A 24,470-nucleotide genomic window follows, 5' to 3' on the forward strand; every position below is an offset into this window, starting at 1 on the left:
TACCGTAGATCGCACCGGCACGAATGAGGTATCAAACGATGCGGCTCGATCTGACTCGGTGCGGCATTATTTTTATAAGAATTCCCAGTTACCATGCCGATGCTATTCCCAAAAAACTCCCAAATAAAAGTCCCATAGGAATGAATGGGAAAAGGAAAGACAAAATCACACATCAAGCACCTTTTTCAAAGAGACGCTGCGCGCGCACACGTTAACCGATTGATATGAATTTTAGCTCATTTTGTTGGAATTTTTCCCATCTTTAGCTCAGTGTCAAAAAAAAAATTAAGGAATGAAAGCTATTCCCCCTGTGCGGGTTCAAAGACAGTGAGTGTAATCGCCACTCTGATATGCAATTAAGCTTTCAGTGACGGGAACCAAAAAATATATTTCCAAAAGTTTCACTTCAACTCGTCACCATGGCCACAATCTTTGCTCACTAGACATCAAATTCGCACATTTTATAGCCACAAGCCTCTGCTTTCTGAAAAACTAAGTTTTATTTGGCTACGGTGTCATTTAGTACCTTTATTTTCACTTTAAGCGAGGAGAAGTCGGACTTTGACGCCTATCTCCTCCATGTTAATTTCGCCGTTTTTTCCCTCTTCATTTTCGATCAATCATAAGTTTTCAACCTGCTCTCATTTGGTCATTTTTCATCCGATTAAAAAACTGAGAACATGCTCGCGTTCCCCAAACCCTTGCCGTTCTAACGAGCCATTTCTGGAATCTGCATCTTCAACCGTTAAGTCGCGAGAGGCTTTTGTTTGAGGTGAGCGTAATCCTATACAAATCAATGGAGTGTTGGTGCGTGACGTCTCCTCACAACTTAAAATCAAATGTGTGTGCGTGAATGTGCATGTTTTGTAAAGGGGCAGTGAGATACTGTTAATTATGGTAGATTCCACATTTCTTGACCGATTTCAATGGTTTGAATTTTAAACTGTTCAGCTCATTGAAATGTTGGTTAAAATCAAATGTGTGTGCGTGAATGTGCATATTTCTTAAAGGGACAGTAAGATACTTTATTTGATCTTGATTATGGTTAACTTTTACATTTCGTGAGCGATTTCAATGGTTGCAATTTTAAACTGTTCAGCTCTTTGAAATGTTAGTTAAAATCAAATGTGTGTGCGTGAATGTGCATGTTTCTTAAAGGGGCAGTAATACTTTTAGTAGATTATGGTTAATTTGCACATTTCTTGAGCGATTTCAACGGTTTAAATTTTAAACTGTTCAGCTCATTGAAATGTTACTTAAAATCAAATGTGTGTGCGTGAATGTGCATGTTTCTTAAAGGGGCAGTAACATACTGTTGATTATGGTTAACTTCCACATTTCTTGACCGATTTCAATGGTTGAAATTTTAAACTGTTCAGCTCATTGAAAAGAGTTGCAAGAGTTAGCAGGCCCATTCAAAATTTCCGCGGGAATTTTTCTAGTTTTTCTTTTTCTTTTTTATTCTTCCACCGACTTTTCCGCAAAAATGCGGCCCGAACCGTAGATCGCACCGGGACAAATGAGGTATCAAACGATGCGGCTCGCTCTGACTCGCTGCGCTATTATTTTTATAAGAATTCCCAGTTACCATGGCGACGCTATTCCCAAAAAACCACCCAAAATTCAAGGAAGGAAAAACCCATAGGAATGAATGGGATATCAACTCCAAACGAGCACCTTTTTCCAAGACACGCTGCGCGCGCATACGTTCACCGATTGATATGAATTTTAGCTCATTTTGTTGGAATTTTTCCCATCTTTAGCTCAGTGTCAAAAAAAATATTAAGGAATGAAAGCTCTTCCCCCTGTGCGGGTGCAAAGACAGTGAGTGTAATCGCCACTCTGATATGCAATTAAGGCTTCAGTGACGGGAACCAAAAAATCTATTTCCAAAAGTTTCACTTCAACTCGTCACCATGGCCACAATCTTTGCTCACTAGACATCAAATTCACACATTTTGTAGCCACAAGCCTCTGCTTTCTGAAAAACTAAGTTTTATTTGGCTAAGGTGTCATTTAGTACCTTTATTTTCACTTTAAGCGAGGAGAAGTCGGACTTTCTCGCCTATCTCCTCCATGTTAATTTCGCCGTTTTTTCCCTCTTCATTTTCGATCAATCATAAGTTTTCAACCTGCTCTCATTTGGTCATTTTTCATCCGATTAAAAATCTGAGAACATGCTCGCGTTCCCCAAACCCTTGCCGTTCTAACGAGCCATTTCTGGAATCTGTATCTTCAACCGTTAAGTCGCGAGAGGCTTTTGTTTGAGGTGAGCGTAATCCTATACAAATCAATGGAGTGTTGGTGCGTGACGTCTCCTCACAACTTAAAATCAAATGTGTGTGCGTGAATGTGCATGTTTTGTAAAGGGGCAGTGAGATACTGTTAATTATGGTAGATTCCACATTTCTTGACCGATTTCAATGGTTTGAATTTTAAACTGTTCAGCTCATTGAAATGTTAGTTAAAATCAAATGTGTGTGCGTGAATGTGCATGTTTCTTAAAGGGGCAGTAACATACTGTTGATTTTGGTTAACTTCCACATTTCTTGACCGATTTCAATGGTTGAAAGTTTAAACTGTTCAGCTCATTGAAATGTTGGTTAAAATCAAATGTGTGTGCGTGAATGTGCATATTTCTTAAAGGGACAGTAAGATACTTTATTTGATCTTGATTATGGTTAACTTCCACATTTGTTGACCGATTTCAATGGTTGAAAGTTTAAACTGTTCAGCTCATTGAAAAGAGTTGCAAGAGTTAGCAGGCCCATTCAAAATTTCCGCGGGAATTTTTCTAGTTTTTATTATGGGCCTGCTAAGCGGAGCAAGCAGCAGCGAAGCTGCTGCTTGCGGAGCAAGCAGGCACATATTACTATCCTAGAAAAAGGGTTTATTTTTTTTATTCTTATTTTTCTTATTTTTTAATCTTCCACAGTTTTTTCCGCAAGAATGCAGCCCGTAACGTACATCGCACCGGGACAAATGAAGTATCAAACGATGCGGCTCGATCTGACTCGATGCGGCATTATTTTTCTAAGAATTCCCACTTACCATGGCGATGCTATTCCCAAAAAACTCCCAAATAAAAGTCCCATAGGAATGAATGGGAAAAGGAAAGACAAAATCACACATCAAGCACCTTTTTCAAAGACACGCTGCGCGCGCATACGTTAACCGATTGATATGAATTTTAGCTCATTTTGTTGGAATTTTTCCCATCTTTAGCTCAGTGTCAAAAAACAAATTAAGGAATGAAAGCTCTTCCCCCTGTGCGGGTTCAAAGACAGTGAGTGTAATCGCCACTCTGATACCCAATTAAGCTTTCAGTGACGGGAACCAAAAAATATATTTCCAAAAGTTTCACTTCAACTCGTCACCATGGCCACAATCTTTGCTCACTAGACATCAAATTCGCACATTTTGTAGCCACAAGCCTCTGCTTTCTGAAGAACTAAGTTTTATTTGGCTACGGTGTCATTTAGTACCTTTATTTTCACTTTAAACGAGGAGAAGTCGCACATTTTTGATCTCTTTTCAATGTAATTTTCGCCCTTTTTGCCTCTTCATTTTCGATCAATCATAAGTTTTCAACCTGCTCTCATTTGGTCATTTTTCATCCGATTAAAAAACTGAGAACATGCTCGCGTTCCCCAAACCCTTGCCGTTCTAACGAGCCATTTCTGGAATCTGCATCTTCAACCGTTAAGTCGCGAGAGGCTTTTGTTTGAGGTGAGCGTAATCCTATACAAATCAATGGAGTGTTGGTGCGTGACGTCTCCTCACAACTTAAAATCAAATGTGTGTGCGTGAATGTGCATGTTTTGTAAAGGGGCAGTGAGATACTGTTAATTATGGTAGATTCCACATTTCTTGACCGATTTCAATGGTTTGAATTTTAAACTGTTCATCTCATTGAAATGTTGGTTAAAATCAAATGTGTGTGCGTGAATGTGCATATTTCTTAAAGGGACAGTAAGATACTTTATTTGATCTTGATTATGGTTAACTTTTACATTTCTTGAGCGATTTCAATGGTTTCAATTTTAAACTGTTCAGCTCATTGAAATGTTAGTTAAAATCAAATGTGTGTGCGTGAATGTGCATGTTTCTTAAAGGGGCAGTAATACTTTTAGTAGATTATAACTTCCACATTTCTTGAGCGATTTCAACGGTTTAAATTTTAAACTGTTCAGCTCATTGAAAAGAGTTGCAAGAGTTAGCAGGCCCATTCAAAATTTCCGCGGGAATTTTTCTAGTTATTATGGGCCTGCTAAGCGGAGCAAGCAGCAGCGAAGCTGCTGCTTGCGGAGCAAGCAGGCACATATTACTATCCACCCTAGAAAAGGGTTTATTATTATTATGGGCCTGCTAAGCGGAGCAAGCAGCAGCGAAGCTGCTGCTTGCGGAGCAAGCAGGCACATATTACTATCCACCCTAGAAAAGTGTTTAATATTATTATGGGCCTGCTAAGCGGAGCAAGCAGCAGCGAAGCTGCTGCTTGCGGAGCAAGCAGGCACATATTACTATCCACCCTAGAAAAGTGTTTAATATTATTATTATGGGCCTGCTAAGCGGAGCAAGCAGCAGCGAAGCTGCTGCTTGCGGAGCAAGCAGGCACATATTACTATCCACCCTAGAAAAGTGTTTAATATTATTATTATGGGCCTGCTGCGAAGCAGAAGGCACATATTACTATCCTAGAAAAAGGGAAAAAGGGTTTATTATTTTCCGCAAAAATGCGGCCCGTACCGTAGATCGCACCGGCACAAATGAGGTATCAAACGATGCGGCTCGATCTGACTCGCTGCGCTATTATTTTTATAAGAATTCCCAGTTACCATGGCGACGCTATTCCCAAAAAACTCCCAAAAAAAAGTCCCATAGGAATGAATGGGAATCCGAAAGAGATCAACTCCAATCAAGCACCTTTTTCAAAGACACGCTGCGCGCGCATACGTTGACCGACCGATATGAATTTTAGCTCATTTTGTTGGAATTTTTGTCATCTTTAGCTCAGTGTCAAAAAAAAATTTAAGGAATGAAAGCTGTCCCCCCTGTGCGGGTTCAAAGACAGTGAGTGAAATATCCTTTATCCCATGTGTGTGTATTGCATGAGCTAGAGCGGACCAATTAAGAATCAGAGTGTAGACAGAGAAAAAATAGATTTCAAGTTTCACTTCAACTCGTCACCATGGCCACAATCTTTGCTCACTAGACATCAAATTCGCACATTTTGTAGCCACAAGCCTCTGCTTTCTGAAGAACTAAGTTTTATTTGGCTACGGTGTCATTTAGTACCTTTATTTTCACTTTAAGCGAGGAGAAGTCGCACATTTTTGATCTCTTTTCAATGTTATTTTCGCCGTTTTTCCCTCTTCATTTTCGATCAATCATAAGTTTTCAACCTGCTCTCATTTGGTCATTTTTCATCCGATTAAAAAACTGAGAACATGCTCGCGTTCCCCAAACCCTTGCCGTTCTAACGAGCCATTTCTGGAATCTGCATCTTCAACCGTTAAGTCGCGAGAGGCTTTTGTTTGAGGTGAGCGTAATCCTATACAAATCAATGGAGTGTTGGTGCGTGACGTCTCCTAACAACTTAAAATCAAATGTGTGTGCGTGAATGTGCATGTTTTGTAAAGGGGCAATGAGAGACTGTTGATTATGGTAGATTCCATATTTCTTGACCGATTTCAATGGTTTGAATTTTAAACTGTTCAGCTCATTGAAATGTTACTTAAAATCAAATGTGTGTGCGTGAATGTGCATGTTTCTTAAAGGGGCAGTAACATACTGTTGATTATGGTTAACTTCCACATTTCTTGACCGATTTCAATGGTTTAAATTTTAAACTGTTCAGCTCATTGAAATGTTACTTAAAATCAAATGTGTGTGCGTGAATGTGCATGTTTCTTAAAGGGGCAGTAACATACTGTTGATTATGGTTAACTTCCACATTTCTTGACCGATTTCAATGGTTTAAATTTTAAACTGTTCAGCTCATTGAAATGTTACTTAAAATCAAATGTGTGTGCGTGAATGTGCATGTTTCTTAAAGGGGCAGTAACATACTGTTGATTATGGTTAACTTTTACATTTCTTGAGCGATTTCAATGGTTTAAATTTTAAACTGTTCAGCTCATTGAAATGTTGGTTAAAATCAAATGTGTGTGCGTGAATGTGCATATTTCTTAAAGGGACAGTAAGATACTTTATTTGATCTTGATTATGGTTAACTTTTACATTTCTTGAGCGATTTCAGTGGTTGAAATTTTAAACTGTTCAGCTCATTGAAATGTTAGTTAAAATCAAATGTGTGTGCGTGAATGTGCATGTTTCTTAAAGGGACAGTAAGATACTTTATTTGATCTTGATTATGGTTAACTTTGACATTTCTTGAGCGATTTCAATGGTTGAAATTTTAAACTGTTCAGCTCATTGAAATGTTGGTTAAAATCAAATGTGTGTGCGTGAATGTGCATATTTCTTAAAGGGACAGTAAGATACTTTATTTGATCTTGATTATGGTTAACTTGCACATTTCTTGAGCGATTTCAACGGTTGAAATTTTAAACTGTTCAGCTCATTGAAAAGAGTTGCAAGAGTTAGCAGGCCCATTCAAAATTTCCGCGGGAATTTTTCTAGTTATGGGCCTGCTAAGCGGAGCAAGCAGCAGCGAAGCTGCTGCTTGCGGAGCAAGCAGGCACATATTACTATCCACCCTAGAAAAGTGTTTAATATTATTTTTATATTATCTTCCAGCGACTTTTCCGCAAAAATAGGGCCCGAACCGTAGATCGCACCGGGACAAAAGAGGTATCAAACGATGCGGCTCGCTCTGACTCGCTGCGCTATTATTTTTATAAGAATTCCCAGTTACCATGGCGACGCTATTCCCAAAAAACTCCCAAATAAAGTCCCATAGGAATGAATGGGAATCCGAAAGAGATCAACTCCAATCAAGCACCTTTTTCAAAGAAACGCTGCGCGCGCATACATTAACCGACCGATATGAAAATTAGCTCATTTTGTTGGAATTTTTGTCATCTTTAGCTCAGTGTCAAAAAAAATTTTAAGGAATGAAAGCTCTCCCCCCTGTGAGGGTTCAAAGACAGTGAGCAAAGGGGTGAAAGTCGCCTTTCTTGCATCAGTTAGAGCGTGACTAATTAAGGTCTGAGTGGTGGGAACCAAAAAATCTATTTCCAAAAGTTTCACTTCAACTTGTCACCATGGCCACAATCTTTGCTCACTAGACATCAAATTCGCACATTTTGTAGCCACAAGCCTCTGCTTTCTGAAGAACTAAGTTTTATTTGGCTAAGGTGTCATTTAGTACCTTTATTTTCACTTTAAGCGAGGAGAAGTCGCACATTTTTGATCTCTTTTCAATGTAATTTTCGCCGTTTTTCCCTCTTCATTTTCGATCAATCATAAGTTTTCAACCTGCTCTCATTTGGTCATTTTTCATCCGATTAAAAAACTGAGAACATGCTCGCGTTCCCCAAACCCTTGCCGTTCTAACGAGCCATTTCTGGAATCTGCATCTTCAACCGTTAAGTCGCGAGAGGCTTTTGTTTGAGGTGAGCGTAATCCTATACAAATCAATGGAGTGTTGGTGCGTGACGTCTCCTCACAACTTAAAATCAAATGTGTGTGCGTGAATGTGCATGTTTTGTAAAGGGGCAGTGAGATACTGTTAATTATGGTAGATTCCACATTTCTTGACCGATTTCAATGGTTTGAATTTTAAACTGTTCAGCTCATTGAAATGTTACTTAAAATCAAATGTGTGTGCGTGAATGTGCATGTTTCTTAAAGGGGCAGTAACATACTGTTGATTATGGTTAACTTTTACATTTCTTGAGCGATTTCAATGGTTGAAATTTTAAATTGTTCAGCTCATTGAAATGTTGGTTAAAATCAAATGTGTGTGCGTGAATGTGCATGTTTCTTAAAGGGGCAGTAATACTTTTAGTAGATTATGGTTAACTTCCACATTTCTTGACCGATTTCAATGGTTGAAAGTTTAAACTGTTCAGCTCATTGAAAAGAGTTAGCAGGCCCATTCAAAATTTCCGCGGGAATTTTTCTAGTTATGGGCCTGCTAAGCGGAGCAAGCAGCAGCGAAGCTGCTGCTTGCGGAGCAAGCAGGCACATATTACTATCCTAGAAAAAGGGTTTATTTTTTTTATTCTTATTTTTTAATCTTCCGCGTTTTTTCTGCTAAAATGCGGCCCGTACCGTAGATCGCACCGGGACAAATGAGGTATCAAACGATGCGGCTCGATCTGACTCGGTGCGCTATTATTTTTATAAGAATTCCCAGTTACCATGGCGACGCTATTCCCAAAAAACTCCCAAATAAAAGTCCCATAGGAATGAATGGGAAAAGGAAAGACAAAATCACACATCAAGCACCTTTTTCAAAGAGACGCTGCGCGCGCATACGTTAACCGATTGATATGAAAATTAGCTCATTTTGTTGGAATTTTTGTCATCTTTAACTCAGTGTCAAAAAAAAAATTAAGGAATGAAAGCTCTTCCCCCTGTGCGGGTTCAAAGACAGTGAGTGTAATCGCCACTCTGATACCCAATTAAGGCTTCAGTGACGGGAACCAAAAAATATATTTCCAAAAGTTTCACTTCAACTCGTCACCATGGCCACAATCTTTGCTCACTAGACATCAAATTCGCACATTTTGTAGCCACAAGCCTCTGCTTTCTGAAGAACTAAGTTTTATTTGGCTAAGGTGTCATTTAGTACCTTTATTTTCACTTTAAGCGAGGAGAAGTCGCACATTTTTGATCTCTTTTCAATGTAATTTTCGCCGTTTTTCCCTCTTCATTTTCGATCAATCATAAGTTTTCAACCTGCTCTCATTTGGTCATTTTTCATCCGATTAAAAAACTGAGAACATGCTCGCGTTCCCCAAACCCTTGCCGTTCTAACGAGCCATGTCTGGAATCTGCATCTTCAACCGTTAAGTCGCGAGAGGCTTTTGTTTGAGGTGAGCGTAATCCTATACAAATCAATGGAGTGTTGGTGCGTGACGTCTCCTCACAACTTAAAATCAAATGTGTGTGCGTGAATGTGCATGTTTTATAAAGGGGCAGTGAGATACTGTTAATTATGGTAGATTCCACATTTCTTGACCGATTTCAATGGTTTGAATTTTAAACTGTTCAGCTCATTGAAATGTTACTTAAAATCAAATGTGTGTGCGTGAATGTGCATGTTTCTTAAAGGGGCAGTAAGATACTTTATTTGATCTTGATTATGGTTAACTTCCACATTTCTTGACCGATTTCAATGGTTGAAAGTTTAAACTGTTCAGCTCATTGAAAAGAGTTAGCAGGCCCATTCAAAATTTCCGCGGGAATTTTTCTAGTTATTTTTATATTATCTTCCAGCGACTTTTCCGCAAAAATAGGGCCCGAACCGTAGATCGCACCGGGACAAAAGAGGTATCAAACGATGCGGCTCGATCTGACTCGCTGCGCTATTATTTTTATAAGAATTCCCAGTTACCATGGCGACGCTATTCCCAAAAAACTCCCAAAAAAAGTCCCATAGGAATGAATGGGAATCCGAAAGAGATCAACTCCAATCAAGCACCTTTTTCAAAGACACGCTGCGCGCGCATACGTTGACCGACCGATATGAAAATTAGCTCATTTTGTTGGAATTTTTGTCATCTTTAGCTCAGTGTCAAAAAAAATATTAAGGAATGAAAGCTCTTCCCCCTGTGCGGGTTCAAAGACAGTGAGTGTAATCGCCACTCTGATATGCAATTAAGGCTTCAGTGACGGGAACCAAAAAAATCTATTTCCAAAAGTTTCACTTCAACTCGTCACCATGGCCACAATCTTTGCTCACTAGACATCAAATTCACACATTTTGTAGCCACAAGCCTCTGCTTTCTGAAAAACTAAGTTTTATTTGGCTAAGGTGTCAATTAGTACCTTTATTTTCACTTTAAGCGAGGAGAAGTCGGACTTTGGCGCCTATCTCCTCCATGTTAATTTCGCTGTTTTTTCCCTCTTCATTTTCGATCAATCATAAGTTTTCAACCTGCTCTCATTTGGTCATTTTTCATCCGATTAAAAAACTGAGAACATGCTCACGTTCCCCAAACCCTTGCCGTTCTAACGAGCCATTTCTGGAATCTGCATCTTCAACCGTTAAGTCGCGAGAGGCTTTTGTTTGAGGTGAGCGTAATCCTATACAAATCAATGGAGTGTTGGTGCGTGACGTCTCCTCACAACTTAAAATCAAATGTGTGTGCGTGAATGTGCATGTTTTGTAAAGGGGCAGTGAGATACTGTTAATTATGGTAGATTCCACATTTCTTGACCGATTTCAACGGTTTCAATTTTAAACTGTTCAGCTCATTGAAATGTTACTTAAAATCAAATGTGTGTGCGTGAATGTGCATGTTTCTTAAAGGGGCAGTAACATACTGTTGATTATGGTAGATTCCACATTTCTTGACCGATTTCAATGGTTTGAATTTTAAACTGTTCAGCTCATTGAAATGTTGGTTAAAATCAAATGTGTGTGCGTGAATGTGCATGTTTCTTAAAGGGGCAGTAATACTTTTAGTTGATTATAACTTCCACATTTCTTGAGCGATTTCAATGGTTGAAAGTTTAAACTGTTCAGCTCATTGAAAAGAGTTAGCAGGCCCATTCAAAATTTCCGCGGGAATTTTCTAGTTATTTTTTATTATTCCACGACTTTTCCGCTAAAATGCGGCCCGAACCGTAGATCGCACCGGGACAAATGAGGTATCAAACGATGCGGCTCGCTCTGACTCGCTGCGCTATTATTTTTATAAGAATTCCCAGTTACCATGGCGACGCTATTCCCAAAAAACTCCCAAATAAAAGTCCCATAGGAATGAATGGGAAAAGGAAAGACAAAATCACACATCAAGCACCTTTTTCAAAGAGACGCTGCGCGTGCATACGTTAACCGATTGATATGAATTTTAGCTCATTTTGTTGGAATTTTTCCCATCTTTAGCTCAGTGTCAAAAAAAAAATTAAGGAATGAAAGCTCTTCCCCCTGTGCGGGTTCAAAGACAGTGAGTGTAATCGCCACTCTGATATGCAATTAAGGCTTCAGTGACGGGAACCAAAAAAATCTATTTCCAAAAGTTTCACTTCAACTCGTCACCATGGCCACAATCTTTGCTCACTAGACATCAAATTCACACATTTTGTAGCCACAAGCCTCTGCTTTCTGAAAAACTAAGTTTTATTTGGCTAAGGTGTCAATTAGTACCTTTATTTTCACTTTAAGCGAGGAGAAGTCGGACTTTGGCGCCTATCTCCTCCATGTTAATTTCGCCGTTTTTTCCCTCTTCATTTTCGATCAATCATAAGTTTTCAACCTGCTCTCATTTGGTCATTTTTCATCCGATTAAAAAACTGAGAACATGCTCGCGTTCCCCAAACCCTTGCCGTTCTAACGAGCCATTTCTGGAATCTGCATCTTCAACCGTTAAGTCGCGAGAGGCTTTTGTTTGAGGTGAGCGTAATCCTATACAAATCAATGGAGTGTTGGTGCGTGACGTCTCCTCACAACTTAAAATCAAATGTGTGTGCGTGAATGTGCATGTTTTGTAAAGGGGCAGTGAGATACTGTTAATTATGGTAGATTCCACATTTCTTGACCGATTTCAATGGTTTGAATTTTAAACTGTTCAGCTCATTGAAATGTTACTTAAAATCAAATGTGTGTGCGTGAATGTGCATGTTTCTTAAAGGGGCAGTAACATACTGTTGATTTTGGTTAACTTCCACATTTCTTGAGCGATTTCAATGGTTGAAAGTTTAAACTGTTCAGCTCATTGAAAAGAGTTAGCAGGCCCATTCAAAATTTCCGCGGGAATTTTTCTAGTTTTTCTTCCATATATTATCTTCCACCGACTTTTCCGCAAAAATGCGGCCCGAACCGTACATCGCACCGGGACAAAAGAGGTATCAAACGATGCGGCTCGCTCTGACTCGCTGCGCTATTATTTTTCTAAGAATTCCCAGTTACCATGGCGACGCTATTCCCAAAAAACTCCCAAATAAAGTCCCATAGGAATGAATGGGAATCCGAAAGAGATCAACTCCAATCAAGCCCCTTTTTCAAAGACACGCTGCGCGCGCATACGTTAACCGACCGTTATGAATTTTAGCTCATTTTGTTGGAATTTTTGTCATCTTTAGCTCAGTGTCAAAAAAAAATTTAAGGAATGAAAGCTCTCCCCCCTGTGCGGGTTCAAAGACAGTGAGTGAAATATCCTTTATCCCATGTGTGTGTATTGCATGAGCTAGAGCGGACCAATTAAGAAACAGAGTGAAGACAGAGAAAAAAATTGATTTCAAGTTTCACTTCAACTCGTCACCATGGCCACAATCTTTGCTCACTAGACATCAAATTCGCACATTTTGTAGCCACAAGCCTCTGCTTTCTGAAAAACTAAGTTTTATTTGGCTAAGGTGTCATTTAGTACCTTTATTTTCACTTTAAGCGAGGAGAAGTCGCACAATTTTGATCTCTTTTCAATGTAATTTTCGCCGTTTTTCCCTCTTCATTTTCGATCAATCATAAGTTTTCAACCTGCTCTCATTTGGTCATTTTTCATCCGATTAAAAAACTGAGAACATGCTCGCGTTCCCCAAACCCTTGCCGTTCTAACAAGCCATTTCTGGAATCTGCATCTTCAACCGTTAAGTCGCGAGAGGCTTTTGTTTGAGGTGAGCGTAATCCTATACAAATCAATGGAGTGTTGGTGCGTGACGTCTCCTCACAACTTAAAATCAAATGTGTGTGCGTGAATGTGCATGTTTTGTAAAGGGGCAGTGAGATACTGTTAATTATGGTAGATTCCACATTTCTTGACCGATTTCAATGGTTTGAATTTTAAACTGTTCAGCTCATTGAAATGTTGGTTAAAATCAAATGTGTGTGCGTGAATGTGCATGTTTCTTAAAGGGGCAGTAATACTTTTAGTTGATTATAACTTCCACATTTCTTGAGCGATTTCAATGGTTGAAATTTTAAACTGTTCATCTCATTGAAATGTTAGTTAAAATCAAATGTGTGTGCGTGAATGTGCATGTTTCTTAAAGGGGCAGTAACATACTGTTGATTATGGTTAACTTTTACATTTCTTAAGCGATTTCAATGGTTTGAATTTTAAACTGTTCATCTCATTGAAATGTTGGTTAAAATCAAATGTGTGTGCGTGAATGTGCATATTTCTTAAAGGGACAGTAAGATACTTTATTTGATCTTGATTATGGTTAACTTTTACATTTCTTGAGCGATTTCAATGGTTGAAATTTTAAACTGTTCAGCTCATTGAAATGTTAGTTAAAATCAAATGTGTGTGCGTGAATGTGCATGTTTCTTAAAGGGGCAGTAATACTTTTAGTAGATTATGGTTAACTTTTACATTTCTTGAGCGATTTCAATGGTTTAAATTTTAAACTGTTCAGCTCATTGAAATGTTACTTAAAATCAAATGTGTGTGCGTGAATGTGCATGTTTCTTAAAGGGGCAGTAACATACTGTTGATTATGGTTAACTTTTACATTTCTTGAGCAGTTTCAATGGTTTAAATTTTAAACTGTTCAGCTATTTGAAATGTTGGTTAAAATCAAATGTGTGTGCGTGAATGTGCATATTTCTTAAAGGGACAGTAAGATACTTTATTTGATCTTGATTATGGTTAACTTTTACATTTCTTGAGCGATTTCAATGGTTGAAATTTTAAACTGTTCAGCTCATTGAAATGTTAGTTAAAATCAAATGTGTGTGCGTGAATGTGCATGTTTCTTAAAGGGGCAGTAATACTTTTAGTAGATTATGGTTAACTTTTACATTTCTTGACCGATTTCAATGGTTTAAATTTTAAACTGTTCAGCTCATTGAAATGTTACTTAAAATCAAATGTGTGTGCGTGAATGTGCATGTTTCTTAAAGGGGCAGTAACATACTGTTGATTATGGTTAACTTTTACATTTCTTGAGCGATTTCAACGGTTGAAATTTTAAACTGTTCAGCTCATTGAAAAGAGTTGCAAGAGTTAGCAGGCCCATTCAAAATTTCCGCGGGAATTTTTCTAGTTTTTTTTATATTTTATTCCACGATTTTTTCTGCTAAAATGCGGCCCGTACCGTAGATCGCACCGGCACGAATGAGGTATCAAACGATGCGGCTCGATCTGACTCGGTGCGGCATTATTTTTATAAGAATTCCCAGTTACCATGCCGATGCTATTCCCAAAAAACTCCCAAATAAAAGTCCCATAGGAATGAATGGGAAAAGGAAAGACAAAATCACACATCAAGCACCTTTTTCAAAGAGACGCTGCGCGCGCACACGTTAACCGATTGATATGAATTTTAGCTCATTTTGTTGGAATTTTTCCCATCTTTAGCTCAGTGTCAAAAAAAAAATTAAGGAATGAAAGCTATTCCCCCTGTGCGGGTTCAAAGACAGTGAGTGTAATCGCCACTCTGATATGCAATTAAGCTTTCAGTGACGGGAACCAAAAAATATATTTCCAAAAGTTTCACTTCAACTCGTCACCATGGCCACAATCTTTGCTCACTAGACATCAAATTCGCACATTTTATAGCCACAAGCCTCTGCTTTCTGAAAAACTAAGTTTTATTTGGCTACGGTGTCATTTAGTACCTTTATTTTCACTTTAAGCGAGGAGAAGTCGGACTTTGACGCCTATCTCCTCCATGTTAATTTCGCCGTTTTTTCCCTCTTCATTTTCGATCAATCATAAGTTTTCAACCTGCTCTCATTTGGTCATTTTTCATCCGATTAAAAAACTGAGAACATGCTCGCGTTCCCCAAACCCTTGCCGTTCTAACGAGCCATTTCTGGAATCTGCATCTTCAACCGTTAAGTCGCGAGAGGCTTTTGTTTGAGGTGAGCGTAATCCTATACAAATCAATGGAGTGTTGGTGCGTGACGTCTCCTCACAACTTAAAATCAAATGTGTGTGCGTGAATGTGCATGTTTTGTAAAGGGGCAGTGAGATACTGTTAATTATGGTAGATTCCACATTTCTTGACCGATTTCAATGGTTTGAATTTTAAACTGTTCAGCTCATTGAAATGTTGGTTAAAATCAAATGTGTGTGCGTGAATGTGCATATTTCTTAAAGGGACAGTAAGATACTTTATTTGATCTTGATTATGGTTAACTTTTACATTTCGTGAGCGATTTCAATGGTTGCAATTTTAAACTGTTCAGCTCTTTGAAATGTTAGTTAAAATCAAATGTGTGTGCGTGAATGTGCATGTTTCTTAAAGGGGCAGTAATACTTTTAGTAGATTATGGTTAATTTGCACATTTCTTGAGCGATTTCAACGGTTTAAATTTTAAACTGTTCAGCTCATTGAAATGTTACTTAAAATCAAATGTGTGTGCGTGAATGTGCATGTTTCTTAAAGGGGCAGTAACATACTGTTGATTATGGTTAACTTCCACATTTCTTGACCGATTTCAATGGTTGAAATTTTAAACTGTTCAGCTCATTGAAAAGAGTTGCAAGAGTTAGCAGGCCCATTCAAAATTTCCGCGGGAATTTTTCTAGTTATTTTTCAACTTATTATATTATCTTCCACGGATTTTTCCGCAAGAATGCGGCCCGTACCGTACATCGCACCGGGACAAATGAGGTATCAAACGATGCGGCTCGATCTGACTCGCTGCGGCATTATTTTTCTAAGAATTCCCAGTTACCATGGCGACGCTATTCCCAAAAAACTCCCAAATAAAAGTCCCATAGGAATGAATGGGAAACCGAAAGAGATCAACTCCAATCAAGCACCTTTTTCCAAGACACGCTGCGCGCGCATACGTTGACCGACCGATATGAATTTTAGCTCATTTTGTTGGAATTTTTCCCATCTTTAGCTCAGTGTCAAAAAAAAAAAAAAGGAATGAAAGCTCTCCCCCCTGTGCGGGTTTCAAAGACAGTGAGCGAAGGGGTGAAAGTAGCCTTTGTTGCATCGGCTAGAGCGTGACTAATTAAGGACTGAGTGATGGGAACCAAAAAATATATTTCCAAATGATTCACTTCAACTCGTCACCATGGCCACAATCTTTGCTCACTAGACATCAAATTCGCACATTTTGTAGCCACAAGCCTCTGCTTTCTGAAAAACTAAGTTTTATTTGGCTGAGGTGTCATTTAGTACCTTTATTTTCACTTGAAGCGAGGAGAAGTCGGACTTGAGCGCCTATCTCCTCCATGTTATTTTCGCCGTTTTTCCCTCTTCATTTTCGATCAATCATAAGTTTTCAACCTGCTCTCATTTGGTCATTTTTCATCCGATTAAAAAACTGAGAACATGCTCGCGTTCCCCAAACCCTTGCCGTTCTAACAAGCCATTTCTGGAATCTGCATCTTGAACCGTTAAGTCGTGAGAAGCTTTTGTTTGAGGTGAGCGTAATCCGAGACAAAATCAATGGAATGTTGCTGCGTGACGTCTGTTGGTTCGTGAATGTGCATGTTTCTTAAAGGGGCAGTAATACTTTTAGTTGATTATGGTTAACTTTCACATTTCTTGACCGATTTCAATGGTTTAAATTTTAAACTGTTCAGCTCATTTCAATGTTGGTTAAAATCAAATGTGTGTGCGTGAATGTGCATGTTTCTTAAAGGGACAGTAAGATACTTTTAGTTGATGTTGATTATGGTTAACTTCCACATTTCTTGACCGATTTCAATGGTTTAAATTTTAAACTGTTCAGCTCATTGAAATGTTACTTAAAATCAAATGTGTGTGCGTGAATGTGCATGTTTCTTAAAGGGACAGTAAGATACTTTATTTGATGTTGATTATGGTTAACTTCCACATTTCTTGAGCGATTTCAATGGTTTAAATTTTAAACTGTTCAGCTCATTTAAAAGAGTCAGCAGGCCCATTCAAATTTTCCGCGGAAATTTTTCTAGTTTATCATTCCAAACTGGCCAATTTCGAAACAAAATGAAGATTGCAAAAGTCATACCAATATACAAAACTGGTGACAACACACAGCTTCACAAATTAAAGGCCTGTCTTGTTGCTACGACAGTTCTCCAAAATTTTGAAAGAAAAATGTCAATAATAGATTAGATTAATTCATAGATAAACATAAATTACTCTACGATAGTCAGTATGGATTTAGAAAAAAAGAAAAAAAACGGTAAATTTAGCTTGCTTTGACAGAACTCATCGAAACCATTACGGACTCCATACGCAATAAAAAAAATTACAGTAGGGCTGTTTATTGATCTCCAAAAAGCATTTGATACTATAAATCAAGACAATCTGATGAATAAATTGGAACATTATGGGAAAAGGGGAGTACGCAATCAAAGGTGTGATGATCAATGTTGTTAGTGGGTATGCGCCACAGGTAGGATGTGAGCTGGAGGAGAAGGAGAACTTTTGGTTGGACCTTGATGAAATAATGCAGAGCATCCCTAGAAGTGAGAGAGTTGTCATTGGTGCAGACTTCAATGGACATACATGTTTGCGCAGGAAACAGGTGATGAGGAGGTGATGGGCAAGTTTGGTATCCAGGAGAGCAACGCAGAAAGACAGATGGTGGTTGACTTTGCAAAAAGAATGGAAATGGCTGTTCTGAATACTTTCTTCCAAAAGAGGCAGGAACATAGGGTGACCTACAAGAGAGGAGGTAGGAGTACACAGGTAGACTACATCTTGTGTAAACGGTGCAATCTGAAGGAGATCAGCGACTGCAAAGTAATGGTAGGTGAGAGTGTAGCCAGACAGCATAGGATTGTAGTGTGTAGGATGACTATGGCGGTGAGGAAGACAAAGACGGCAAATACAGAGCAGATGATGAAATGGTGGAAGCTGAAAAAGGAAGAGTGTTGTATGACTTTCAGGAAGGAGTTGAGACAGGCTCTGGATGGTCAGGAGGTGCTTCCAGACGACTGGACAACTACAGCAAACGTGATTAGGGAGACAGGTAGGACAGTCCTTGGTGTGTCATCTGGAAGGAAAGGAGATAAGGAGACTTGGTGGTGGAATGAGAAGGTGCAGAAGTGGATACAGAGAAAGAGGTTAGCTAAGAAGAAGTGGGACACTGAGAGGACTGAAGAAAGTAGACAGGACTACAGGGAAATGCAGCGTAAGGTGAAAGTAGACGTGGCAAAGGCCAAACAAGGGGCTTATGATGACTTGTATGCTAGGTTGGACAGTAAGGAGGGAGAGACTGATCTATACAGGTTGGCAAGACAAAGAGACGGAGATGGAAAGGACGTGCAGCAGGTTAGGGTAATAAAGGATAGGGATGGAAGTGTGTTGACAGATTCCAGTAGTCTGATGGGAACATGGAAAGAGTACTTTGAAGAGTTGATTAATGAGGAAAATGAGAGAGAATGAAGAGTAGAAGACGTGACTGTTGTGGACCAGGAAGTAGCAAAGATTAGTAAGGATTAAGTGAGAAGGGCATTGAAGAGGATGAAGAGTGGAAAGGCACTTGGTCCTGATGATACACCTGTGGAGGTATGGAAGTGTCTAGAAGAGGTAGCAGTAGAATTTCTGACTGGGTTGTTCAACAGGATCTTAGATAGTGAGAAGATGCCTGAGGAATGGGGGAGAAGTGTGCTGGTGCCCATTTTTAAGAACAAGGGAGACGTACAGAGTTGTGGCAACTACAGAGGAATACAGCTGATGAGCCACACAATTAAGCTATGGGAAAGGAGTAGTTGAAGCTAGAATGAGGGCAGAGGTGAACATTTGTGAGCAGCAGTATGGTTTCATGCCAAAAAAGAGGACCACGGATGCAGTATTTGCTTTGAGGATGTTGAAAGAGAAGTAAAGAGGTCAGAAGGTGCTGCATTGTGTCTTTGTAGATCTGGAGAAAGCTTATGACAGGGTACCCAGAGAGGAACTCTGGTTTTGTATAAGGAAGTCTGGAGTGGCAGAGAAGTATGTTCAAGTGGTGCAGGACATGTATGAGGACTGTAAAACAGTGGTGAGGTGTGCTGTAGGTGTGACGGAGGAGTTTAAATTGGAAGTGGGACTACATCAGGGATTAGCTCTGAGACCCTTCTTGTTCGCAATGGTAATGGACAGGGTGACATTGTGATCTGCAGTGAGAGCAGGGAACAGGTGGAGGAGAAGCTAGACGCATGGAGGTTTGCCCTCGAAAGGAGGGGAATGAAGGTTAGCCGTAGCAAGACGGAGTATCTGTGTGGGAATGGGAGGGACACAAGTGGAAGAGTGAGGTTACAGGGAGAAGAGACCAAGAAGGTGGAGGAGTTTAAGTATTTAGGGTCAACAGTCCAGAACAATGGTGAGTGTGGAAAAGAAGTGAAGAAACGTGTGCAGGCAGGCTGGAACAGGTGGAGAAAAGTGTCAGGTGTGATGTGTGATTTTCAGCTAAAATTAAAGGAAAGGTTTATAAAACTGGTGAGACCAGCCATGTTGTTTGGTCTGGAGACAGTGTCACTGAGGAAAAGACAGGAGGCAGAGCTGGAGGTGGCAGAGATGAAGATGCTGAGGTTTTCTTTGGGAGTGACTAGGATGGATAGAATCAGGAATGAGTACATCAGAGGGACAGCACATGTTAGAGGCTTTGGAGATAAAGTCAGAGAGGCCAGACTGAGATGGTTTGGACATGTCCAGAGGAGAAATAGTCAGTATATTGGCAGAAGGATGCTGAGTTTCCAAATGCCAGGAAGGAGGTCTAGAGGAAGACCAAAGAAGAGGTTTATGGATGGACTTAAAGAGGACATTAAGGTAGTTGGTGTGAGAGCAGAGGATGCAGAGGACGGTTAGATGGAGGCAACTGATTCGCTGTGGCGACCCCTGAAGGAAAAAGCCGAAAGGAAAAGAAGAAGAAGACGAATGGGATAGGGGCAGTACATTTGAACTGGATGAGGAGCTATTTAACAAAAAGGCAACAGCATTTTGATGTGACTGATTATAAATGTTTTCGACCAGTTTAAAAAAAAATTTTTTTTAGAACAAACTATACCAGGGCTACTCAAGTGGCATTACAATTTACTGCTTTATAAAAATAAGACATTAAATTCTTATTTTGTGTATTTGAGTTACCATGTTGGTGTGGACCTTCGCGACCGTGTGAGTTTATCTACATGGCAGCTTCAGCTGTTTTAGCACAGTTCTCTGAGCAGTGGTCCGGTGCCCAATCTTTTTTGCACAACACAGCACTTACATGTGATGATGTACAGTGGTGATCAAAAGTTTACATACACTTCTAAAGAACATAATGTCATGGCTCTCCTAAGCTTCCAGTTATTTCTACATTTTTCTCTGATAGAGTAAATTGGAAAGGATACATTCTTGTCACAAAAAATGACTTATAAATGTTTGTTCTTTTATGACTTTATTCTGGTTTAACAGAAACAATGAGCAAATCTGTTGGGTAAAAAATATAGATACAGCAATGCAAATTTGTGGTTACATGTCTCTTGGCCATGTTCACTTCAATTAGGCGCTTTTGGTAGCCATACACAAGATTCTGGTCAGCTTCTGGTTGAATCTTTGACCACTCCTCTTGACAGAATTGGTGCAGTCCAGTTAAATTTGTTAGCTTGCTGACAGGGACGTTCCTTAGCATTGTCCACATGTTCTCAATGGGGTTTGTCAGAACTTTGGGAAGGCTATTCTAATTCTAGCTTGATTTAGCCATTCCATTACCACTTTTGATGTATGTTTGAGTCATTGTGCTGTTGGAACACCAAAACCCAAACTTTGAGGTGATGATTTTTTTAAAGGGAAAAAAAAGGGACATTAATCCTCCTCTTTCATGATCCCATCTGCTCTGTGTAACAAAGGGGGGAATTTTAAAGGGGGGAGTAACCATTTTAACAAACCTTTTCCCCGTTCACTACATCTACGATGTTATTGGCCAGGACCTAAACAAGACCGATTACTAGGGCCCCAATAGAAGTAATAACGATTAAATTAAATAGAGATACTCTGTTATGCACGTGGAGTAAGCTAAATGTGGATACCAAAAACGACAGACACATTGTCATTTGTGAAATATCGACTGACGATGCATGACGTGGCGGAGAAAGGGGAAATGGCAGTGGCAGATGCACCTCTCATTTATATCTCCCGCTTCCAAGCAACAGGAGATGGGGGAGACCCTCGGGAACTGGTGGCCACAACCGACTGACGATCCGGCTGTGAGAGGAAGTTACAACTCAATCCCACCCGTGGGTCCTTCAATGCCTCTGGGACAGCCACCACTGAACCTAACCGGGGGCTCTCGACCTCCTACAATACTGCAGCCAGCCCGTCTTACTGAGCGGTGGACGCCTCCGGAGCAACAAACTCCAATGCCAAGGCCACAGGCATCAGGCCTACCAGCCGACGCCATCAGAACCAGGATGTGGTTTCCTCAAGCTCCCACCAGACTCAGATACCCGATGTCTCCACTCAGAGGACCTTCATCCTACATGTCCCTCAACCTTGCACCGCCGCCCGGCTCGACAGGATCATCATGGGCCGATTGATCATCCACCAACCTCTCGCTTAGGACCTGATGAAGATCAGCCTTATGTGACACCTTGCCGCTATTCCTGGCGCCTGCATAGGCTAAGGATGCCCCATGAATCATACTTCCCGTGCTTGGGGCCGCAGGGGCACGACTGCACATTCATAACAGTGGAACAGCTGGCTGACCTCACACGCTTCAAATTCAAAATCTTGTGTAGCCGAGTGCCGGCTGCCACCAGAGTTTTACCAAGTTTAGCGAGCTGGACTAGTGAGATTGCATTCCCAACATAGAAGGGTTGCCATCCAGCGTGCTCCTGATCTGAGGCCCACTGAACCGCCTAACCCAGAAGGCCTCACATCTGGCTTTTTTGTCCTGTCAACCTTGAGAAAGAGCTGGATTGACACCCCTGCTATGTTGTCCCCAGCTAACACACGTTCCACCCCATTAACTCTGGCCCGTCTTTTCCATGATATTACGCCAACCGAAGGACATCTGGACATCGGTAACCACATATTTGTTTGCCACTGTTCCAATGGGGCATAATAATCCCTAACAGTGTAAAATCACGATCAGATGGACATTGCTGATCTGACCGCCATCAGCCCAGATCAGTCCCGGGGGATGCGCTATGTCCTACATGGGCATTAGCCCACCAATGCATAATAGCTTAATTTTTTGTGTGAGTCTCTTATTAATAAGGTAGCTTGACAAGTCATACATGAATGACGACATAGGTGTAGTCATTAGCCAACATAACATGGCTAAATAATCTTATTAACCTTACAATATTAATTTTAGGTGTTACTTTTAACATATCCCTTTAGCCGACTAATGGCAAATCATGATTCCCCCAGCCTTCAAAATTTATATATACATATAAAGAATGTTACTCATCGGGTAATAATGAATTTCTTGCTTGCCCTTTTTTGTTTTAACGACTACTAGTAACAGACCTGAAGTTATCTAGGAAGTTCTTCAGTAGTTATAGGCTACATGCTCTTATGCAGGTTGACATGTGGCCAGTCTCACGAGCGTTAAAGCCCAGGCTGGACCGTTTTTAAGTTTCCCCATGCTCCAGAAGGGGCCTGCCCTCCTTCGAAGGGTGCACACTCAATCCATCAGGGTTTAATATTGGTGGCTCGCTGAGTTAATCCTCCAACATTGTGAGTAAAAAACTCACATGATAAGGCTGATGTGTTGGACTGCAAGTGCCAAAGTTGACGGCGAATTAAAGACAAGTGTAGAAGTGTAGTCAACGTGAGAGTTTCCAATAACTCACAATGTGTATACTGGTGTCTGTGTTGTAATTATGCCGTGGACAACTATGATGATACACGTCTCAGTGTGTGTTTATAATTTTTTTGTTCATGATGTGTGTTGAAAGGGGGGACTGTGAGATCTGATTTGAATACTGTCTCAAACTAGTTACTTACATTTGCTTAATGTCTAAGTCACCCCTTCTGCTGTATAACTGTATGACTGTGTTAATTATGCGTTAAATAGGTATGGGGGAAATAAATGCCGGTGTGCACCTTGTATTAATTACAAAGTATTGATAATTTTGCAATAATCTACTTTTCATCAAAATACATTGTAATCTTAGCAACCAAAGGTGCTGACTGGACGCTATGTATACGAACACATTTTCTTCAAAGCGAAAATGTAGAGGGAGGGTTAAACATAATTCCTCTGAGAGCTGCAGGTTAATCAGGTGTTTATGTAATGACTATGAATGCTTAGTTTATATGGCCAATACTGACATTGTGATGTTTTATGACCATCTGTTGAAGACCTTCGTGCTCGCCGCGCTGAACTTACAAAACAGCTATATCTATTTAGCGCCTTTCTACCCCACTCCTGTAATAACTAATTTTAGATAACACAACGCACAACACAAGATCACTTTTTTTTTTGCGTGAGTAAATCCTTACCAATGATACATATAAATAACATGTTTTCACCAATCCTGGGCCTATGGGGGGGAAAAAAATCATCATGATGCCATTAATAGGTGTGGAATGTCAAGAAGCTCAGCTGTCTGAAAACAGATATCATTAAGGCCAAAAATTAGCTAACACTGCCCTCTGGTTGCCGAAAACAGATACCATTAAATTTTAGCAAATTAAATGTGCATGATGTAAGTGGCATGCCCAACATTTTAGGTTAGGAATAAAAATTAAACGTGCAATAGGAAAAAGGTTGTACTATGAAAAGTGCTTTATAAACTGTTGCAAACCCTGTAATCCTCAGATCTCTATTCATTTGCACAAACGAATGGTCTAAATGTGTTTTTGTCAATAAAAGCCCACTCAAGTGTTCAGCCTGACTTGGATTCCTGCCTGCTTCATTTCTGGCTTGTTTATATTTCATTCAAATTGACGCCTGAAGAGGACCTGGTGCAGCTGCCTGACTTGCGACTCACCAAGTAAATTGCAGCCATCTTTCGTCCTGGGATTACAGCCGCCCAAGGGAGAGGACTCCGTTTTTGCTGGGATCCGGGGTCGCGATCCGAACGGGGTATTCCAATTAAGCACAAATGACCATGTATATAGGAATAGCTCTGTCTGCCACGCATGTAAACGGTTTACCTCAAATGTTTCAGAAACCGATATTCTGACCTTAATCCGAATATTGACTGCATGTAAACATAGTCATTGATATACAGTATTGGTCCAAACAAATGTACCTTAGTTGTAGAAGACATTTAACATTTAAAGTAAACTGATAAAAACAAGGGTGGTCTCTTAATTTTTTCCACTGCTCAAAAAATTAAGGGAACATCAAAACAACACGATGTAACTCTAAATCCACCACTCTTTTGTGAAATCAGACCGTCCAGTTTGGAAACATGATGATTGCCAATCCATTTGACCTGCTGTTGTGCAAATGGAACAGGCAACGGGTGGCAATTAAGACAACCTCTATAAAGGAGTGGTTCTGGAGGTGGTGTCCA

At 40.0% G+C, this 24,470-nt stretch overlaps 1 protein-coding gene across 4 annotated transcripts in view; it reads right to left on the minus strand.

Annotated features, from left to right (window-relative positions):
- The window catches only part of fbxw2 (F-box and WD repeat domain containing 2), a 126,028-nt gene that overhangs the window by 16,227 nt on the left and 85,331 nt on the right, over positions 1–24,470 (minus strand). The gene's annotated exons all lie outside the window — the stretch shown is intronic.

Source organism: Leptonotus elevatus, chromosome 15, assembly GCF_054856555.1.
Source record: "Leptonotus elevatus isolate MCC_2025b chromosome 15, RoL_Lele_1.0, whole genome shotgun sequence".
In the NCBI taxonomy this organism is placed as follows: domain Eukaryota; kingdom Metazoa; phylum Chordata; class Actinopteri; order Syngnathiformes; family Syngnathidae; genus Leptonotus; species Leptonotus elevatus.